General features: G+C 44.1%; 1 long non-coding RNA gene across 1 annotated transcript; it reads right to left on the bottom strand.

The window, feature by feature from the left end:
* Window positions 1-2409: 2409 nt before the first annotated feature.
* LOC140735206 (uncharacterized) lies at window positions 2410-7613 on the bottom strand. Its single transcript, XR_012100724.1, has 3 exons — window positions 7312-7613; window positions 5507-5729; window positions 2410-3866 (listed from the first exon to the last, which is right to left on the bottom strand). It is a non-coding gene; the product is annotated as an uncharacterized lncRNA (long non-coding RNA).
* Between the last annotated feature and the right edge of the window lie 240 nt (window positions 7614-7853).

Here is a 7853-nt window from a genome sequence, read left to right as displayed (position 1 = left end):
GATGTGTAACAGCCTAATGTAACATTATATGGAAATACAAGATAACACTGATGCATTTAACAAGGTGCTTTATTAATGCAACAGAGTTAGTCAGTTTTTCAATGTTTGTCATCAGCCGGGTCAATCTGTCCGTGAACTGTACACTCCAGTATTTGTTTTTTTTACTTTTAAGTTCTCCTGCGTGAGAGCCAACAACTATCCATGGTTTTAAGTTTTTCTAGTCTGTAACTACACAAACGCGCACTTTTACGGCGAGATTCGACACCAAACATGTTGCTTGTTTTCGGTAGATGTGTCCTGCGCATGCCCAGTAGGAGAAGATTCGCCAAAATCTCCGTTTCAATGTGGATAGAGATATTTTTTAAAACGCATAGTGTGGACACCTATCGTTTTTATGCAAAACCGGCTTTTTCAAAATTATCCGGTCTAGTGTGGATGTAGCCTGAGAGTCAGGTGTCAAGCACATTACTGTAAATGATAACAGATTGAAATGAAGGATTCCAAGGCTGTAACACAAGCCAGACTATCTTGGATGATATCTGTGGAACGTGCAGCCTCCTCTGATGTGGTTAGTGGGATTGGACAAGGTTCTTCCTAGACCTTCTGGGTGGCTGAGCCTGCATGGTCTCTTCCCTAGGTTGGTCCCGTTACCTCCCATGCTCTACTCCACTTTGTGAATCTTGCTTCTGGATGACCTTCCAGAACCTTTCATAATACATCCACAAGGCTTACGAGCAAAATAAGACAATTCAGCCCATCAAGTCTGCCTTGCCTTTCTATCATATTCTGTTAACTCTCTCAACCCCATTCTCCTGCTGCCTTCTCCCCATAACCTTTGACATCATTACTAATCAATAACCTATCAACAACCACTTTAAATATACCCAATGACTTCAGCCTCCATGGCCGTCTGTGGCAGTGAATTCCACAGATTCTCCACGCTCTGGCTAAAGAAATTCCTCCTCATCACTCTTCCAAAGGGAAGTCCTTGTAGTCTGAGACTGTGCCCTCTAATCCTAGACTCCCCCACTATAAGGAACATCTTCTTCACATCCACTCTATCTGGGTGTTGAAAAGTTGCCGTGAGATTCCCCCTTCATTCTTCTCCACTCTAGAGGGTACAAGCCCTGAGCCATCAAAGGCTACCGATCTGTTAACTCTTTCATTCCCGGGATCATTCTCGCAAAACTCCTCTGGACTCTCTTTAATGCTGACACATCCTTTCGTAGACATGGGGCCTGAAACTGCTCACGATACTCCAAACGCAATCTGGCCGATGCCTCAGCATTACATGCTTGCTTGCTTGCTTTTATATTCTAGCCCAGAGGGAGGTTATGCCCACGTGCAGCAATAGCTGACAGTATCTGAGGCTACAGCACTCATTCAGATGGCACTTCTGTATCAGGCAGTAGTAAAACACGGCAACTGGACTTGCTGTGCTGTCTAGAAGACGTTTCACCACTCATCCCCGAGGCTTTTTCAGTTCTGATCCATGGCGGATAGTTTTCCAGCATATAAACTCTGTGATTTGTTTAAAAGTACAATCACATGAGGGTTGTTAAGAGTTGTAGAGGTGATGAAAGGATCATGAGTCTTATCTTTACATGAATGGAGGTGAGAACTGTTGTGGAGATGCCGGGGTAGAGTTGTTAGGACTGCATTGTAAGTAGCTGATAGGTGATGTCGTACCCCACCCCCTCTGTTCAGGGATGGGTTTTCCAGTTTGACAAAGATGGCTTCGTTAACCCCTCTTTCAAAACATCTGTCCTCCCTCTCCAAAATACGCACATTGTTACCTTCCACAGAGTGTCCTTTGTCCTTTAGGTGTAGATATACAGCTGAGGAGTCAGCCCCCCATTTGTGAAGCGGTTGTTTTGTCTCCCCGATATACAGATCTGTGCAGTTCTCACTGCATTCGACAGCATATACAATATGCTCTGTTTACGTTTGGATGTAGCATTCTTGGACTGGACGAGTGTCTGTCTGAGTGTGTTTGTAGGCTTGACAAACATGGGATTTGGTGTTTGTTTAAAATTCTTATGGGTTTCTCTGAAATTCCAGCTACATATGGGATGACTATATTTTTCCAGTTGCTTTGCTCCTTCCCTCTGTGGGACTGACGTCCCTGCTAGGTGAAGACCCAGTCAGGGTGGCCACAAAGGCTTCTCTCAAATACTTGCGCTCCTTGTCTTTAGCTGTAGTGTTGGAGGTAACAATGTGCACAGGAAGGACAAAAGAAGGGTTAAAGAAGCCATCTTTGTCAAACTGGAAAACCCATCCCTGAACAGAGGGGGTGGGGTACGACATCACCTATCAGCTACTTACAATGCAGTCCTAACAACTCTACCCCGGCATCTCCACAACAGTTCTCACCTCCATTCATGTAAAGTTAAGACTATGAACTGAAGAACTCTCTTGGGTGAGTGCCAAAACGTCTTCCAGACAACACAAGTCCAGTTGCCTTAATTTACTACTGCTAATGGCCTGGGTGACTAGGAACCTTTCTTAGACATATAGCACTTCTGGTTAAGATGATACGACCAATCACGTGCAACATCTCTCTGGTAGTTAAAAAGGCAAGAACTTCGACTAAAAATATCATTAAAAGCACCTTTTCTGAGGTAAATTGTGTTTGGTTCTCACCACAAACAGTGAGGGGGAAAGCGAAGGCGAAGTGAGTTTGGGGAATGAGTTAGAATGGAGTGTTGCAGAATTGATGCAGATGGAGAGAGCCATTCAGAGAGGAGAGGGAGAGGAGTTCTGATGCCTGTACAATTGGACTGGGTTCAAGGCTGAATCGCTCTGGGTGCTGAGAGGAGGAGGCGGGGCAGAGGAGATTTGATGCTGTTACAATTGCCCAGGGTGTCGAGCTGATATGAAGAGCTGAGGAATGGCTTTGGACTGGGTGGTGAAATCTAGGCCCAGAGCAAGTCAAAGGGTAGCATGGTCTAGGCCCTGAGGCCTTCACAGTAGCCAGGTCCTAGTCGGAGGTATAATATGCTATTTAGATCATTTAAAATCTGGCCCAGATTGGAGGCAAGAGCCGATTTCATTTGCTCACTGCAATGTTTACTCCCCTCTCTATGATGCTGGCACCTTTCGCTGTTCCATTGTTTATTCAAGATAAACACCGGCCAAGACAAAGTGAAAAGAAAGGGTGTCAGAGTCTCAGACAAGAGCCAATTTCACTCGCTCTCTGTGATGGTCACCCCTCTCTCTATGGCGCTGAGGCTATGAAGACTGCCCCGGCTGCTGTGCTCCATTCCCGCTAATGTGATGAACTTACAAGTGAGGCTTTGGGCCTAGTCCCGGCTGCTCCAGGGCCAGATCTGAGGACTCAAGTTTGGTTTGGAATGTTGTTCACTTCGATTGTTTGCATAATTTGTATTTTTTTTCCTTTCTCTTAAAAGAGTGTTGTTCTTTTATTTTTACTTTTTTCTTCAATTGTTTTTTTTTCAGTTTCTTGCTTTGTGGCAAGTTGTGAGCAAATAAATTCCAGGGTTGTATAATTTACACATTCTTTGATAATAAATGTACTTTGAATCTTTGAATAATTAATGTACTTTGAGTCAATAGCAATCACCATGGCACTTGGTTTTCTACCCTACACGTGGGTAGCCACCCAGGACTGGTGTGAAGGGTATAACAGGCATGAATTGAACTCACAGTTGATAAACTGAGCTATGGTTGATGTTGTCCTGGGGTCCATCATTAATCAAGCTTTTCCTTTAATACATGTGACTTTGAATTCTGCACCGTAAGGGTCCGTTCTCCTTAATCAGGCACCTTCCAAATGTTGAAGAGGAGACCACAAATGCTAGAGTGAGATACAGAATGTTGGAGGAGCTCAGCAGGTCAACCATCACCTATGGAGGGAAGTGAAAAGACAAGGTCAAAGTAAGTTTAATATCAAAGTACAGTACATATCATACACTCAATGGCTACTTTATTGGGTATCTCCTGTACCTAATTAAGAGGCCACTGGGTGTATGTTTGTGACCTTCTACTGCTAGAGCCCATCCAGTTCAAGGTAAAACATGCTGTGCTTTCAGAAATTCTTTTCTACACATTTGGCTGCTGTAACATGTGGTTGTTTCAGTTACTATCACCTTCCTGTCAGCTTGAACCAGTCTGGCCATTCTCCTCTGACCTCTCTCATTAACAAAGCATTTTCACCCACAGAACTGCTGCTCATTGGACACTTTTTTTTTGCACCGTTCTCTGTAAAGTCTGGACAAAATTGCAGGAAATCAGCAGTTTCTGTGATACTCAAACCACCCCATCTGACACCAGCAATCATTCACAGTCAAATTCACCTAGATCACATTTCATCCCCAGTCTGATGTTTGGATGTCTTCTGTTAGATGACCTCTTCTTCAGCTCATTACCTCTTCAGCTATCGCTTACCATCTTCTCACCTCACCTGCCCTCCCCCCACCCACCCAACTTCCCCCTCACCTGGTCTCACCTCTCACCTGCCACTTGGCACTCCTCCACCAACCACAACCCCATTAATCTGGCTTCTGCCCCCTAATGAAGGGTCTCAGCCCAAAATGTCGACTGCTATTCTCTTCCGTAGATGCCTCCATCTCCTGTTGAGTTCCTCCAGCATTTAATATATATTGCTTTGGATTTCCAGCATCTGCAGAACATAACGTTTTTGATGAGTAAGGACATCAGAGGTTATGGGGACAAGTTAGGAGAATGGGGTAGACAGGAAAACTAGATCAGCTATTATGGAAGGGTGGAGCGGAAGGGCTGAATGGCCTAATTCTGCTCCTATGTCTTATGATCTCCAGAGGCACTTTATTCTTTGACATTTCTGCCCGTTACTTCCCCTCCTCACTTCCTTTCTACTTTCCACAGGGTGCTCTCTCTCTATAACCCCTGGTTCACTTATCCCTCCCTATCCTCTGCCCAGCATCTCTAGGAGGTGCAGGGGGCAAAGAGTGGGAATAAAGGGAGCCTCTTCTGGTTGGCTGCCGGTGACTAGTGGTGTTCCACAGGGGTCTGTATTGGGACTGATCCTTTTTTCATTTTCCGTCAATGATTTGGCTGAAGGAATTGATGGCTTCGTGGCCAAGTTTGCCACAGGTAGTGTTGAAGCAGAGGGGCTACAGATGGACTTGGACAGATGAGGAGAAAGGGCAAAGATGGAACACAGTGTTGGGAGGTGTATGGTCATGCACTTTGGTAGAAGGTCAAAGCAAAATTTATTATCAGAGTACATTCAGCCCTGAGATTCTCTTTCTGCGGACAAACTTAGCAAACCTATAGAATAGTAACTGTAACCAGGATCAATAGACAACAAACTTTACAAATGCAAATATAAATATATAGCTATAAATAACGTGAGCATGAAATAAAAGAATAAAGAGTCGTTAAAATGAGATTAAAGTTGTGGGAATGCCAAAAGTAAAATGAGTATGGTTTGCCCCTTTTGTTGATGATTGAGGGGCAGCAACTGTTCTTGAATCTGGTGGTGCGAATCCTGAGGCTCCTGTACCTTCTACCTGATGACAGCAGTGAGAAAAGAGCATCGTCTGGGTGGTGAGGATCTTTGATGATGGATGCTGCTTTCAAATAGATAAGCTCAATGTGTAGTGTTCTCGCTCAGGTGTAAGAGAACGCTGAACTAAACACCGAGGTAAACCGTAGTCAATGAAAACAGGACCGCAGTAAGATTAACCGTTTACTGTTCACTCTTCCACATTAACGTATGGTGAAAACTGTTGATAAATCAATACAAAATTTGTACAGTATTTGTTTCCTTCTTGATATCACATTTACATCGTAAATACTTGCAAAAGTAAACTACAACAACTACATTACATTAAAATGCAGCATACAGTCGGAATCTACTTACGCCATTGACTGCTTTAAATACACTTCAACACAAACTATCCGCAACTCTTTAACTAGTGAAAACATAAACCTTATCAACCGTCATTACTTTTATAACAGAATCAGCGTTAACATTTTAATTCAACATATCAATTATCTCATGAACTTACGGCGTTGCTTCACTATGTTTCTAGTGCGTAGAAAGAAACTTTTCTTGTGCTGATCCTGCACATGTGAGCCCCCTCCTTCCCGTTTCTCCAAACCGGTATTTTCCCACAAGATGCGGCGAAACTGGGTGTGACGTCATCGCATGCCGCGATATATCACAGACAACGAATTTACTTTAAACAATCCTAACTTTAACTAAAAAATGCTAACAAACGAATTACTAAAGCGAAAATATTATAAACTAAACAAATGCCATAAAGGCAACACACAATGGTTGGGAGGGTTTTACCCGTGATGTATGGGGCCGAATCCACTACCTTTTGTAGGATTTTCTACTCTAAGGCATTGATGTTCCCACACCAGGCTGTAATGCAGCCGTTTTTCACACTCTCCACCTCACATCTATAGAAGCTTGGCAAGGTTAGAAGAAATAAAACCATAGGCTATTTTCTAAATGGAGAGAAAATTCAAAAATCAGAGGTTCAAAGGGACTAATGCAGAATTCCTTAAAGATTAATTTGTAAGTTGAGTTGGTGGTGAGGCAAGCAAATGCGACGTTAGCATTCATTTCAAGAGGATTAAAATATAAAAACAAAGATGTAATGTTAAGGATTTGTAAGCCATTGGTGATGTCTCCCTTGGAGCACTGTGAGCAGTTTGGGGCTCCTTATCTAAGAAAGAATATGTTGACATTGGAGAGGATTCAAAGGAGGTACATGAAAATGATTCATATTACAGCCTGATGGTATGAACATTTAATTTTTCAGCCAGGTAACCTACTCCCCCTCTGCTCCTATCCTTCTCTTCCTGATCCATCCAGTTCCTGCTACACCCGCCCCAGCTCCCAATCACCCTATTTCTTTCCCCTCCTCCACCCATTCTTCCTATCACCCACACGCTCCTCCTCCTACTTTTCTCATCTGCCCTTCCCACATCTTTTTTTTGGCTCCATGCTCCACCTTCCTCTCCTATCAGATTCTATCATTTGCAGTTATTTTTTTAATGATATTTTTAAACCCATCATCCCTCCTGGGGCATAGGCTGCTGACACCAGTTCACCAGAGGCCTCTGTTCTGGGCCCAAAAATCCTTCCTCGCCCAGGGATGGGGTCTAGGGGGTTTCCGTTGGTGTTTCTGTGGCTCTGCGTTTTTGTGGGACAGGGTTGCTGGTCCCATGCCCAACCATCCTCCGTTCCCAGCTGGGCTTGGGACCGTCCTTGGTAAAATTGTAGCCCTTCACCCATCAGCTCACAGCTCTGCCACTATTTCCACAAATATATTTCTCATCAATTCTCCTCACCTGGATCCAGCCATCACCTTCATGCTCTTGCTTCCCTCTTTCTACTGGTAACCCCTCTCTATCTTTGAGTTGGGATGAGCGGTTTTAACCTGAAATAGCAGCTATCTGTTTCCTACCACAGATTCTGCCTGAACCACTGAGTTCCTCCAGCTGTTTGTACTTTTCCTGCAGATTCCACCATCTGTAGGCTCTTTATCCACACCCATACAAAACCTACTCCCACTTGCTCTCTTCTGTTCATCCTTCCCTTCTCTCTCTCCAATTTTCACTGTATTCCTTTCTCTCTCTCTTCCTATTTTATTTGCCCCCTCTCTCTCACACAGATACTCTTTCCCTCTCACTCCCCCTCTCTCTCTCTCTCTCTCTCACACACACACACACACACATACACACACACACACACGTGCTTTTCCCCCTCTCTCACACACAGATGCTCTTTCCCTCTCACTCCCTCTCTCTCTCTCACACACACTCACACGTGCTCTTCCCCCCTCTCTCACACACAGATGCTCTTTCCCTCTTACTCCCTCTCTCACTCACAC

This window comes from Hemitrygon akajei, chromosome 11 (genome assembly GCF_048418815.1).
Source record: "Hemitrygon akajei chromosome 11, sHemAka1.3, whole genome shotgun sequence".
NCBI lineage: Eukaryota > Metazoa > Chordata > Chondrichthyes > Myliobatiformes > Dasyatidae > Hemitrygon > Hemitrygon akajei.
Note: the sequence above shows the minus strand (reverse complement) of the source record. Positions and strands in the feature narration are given on the sequence as shown.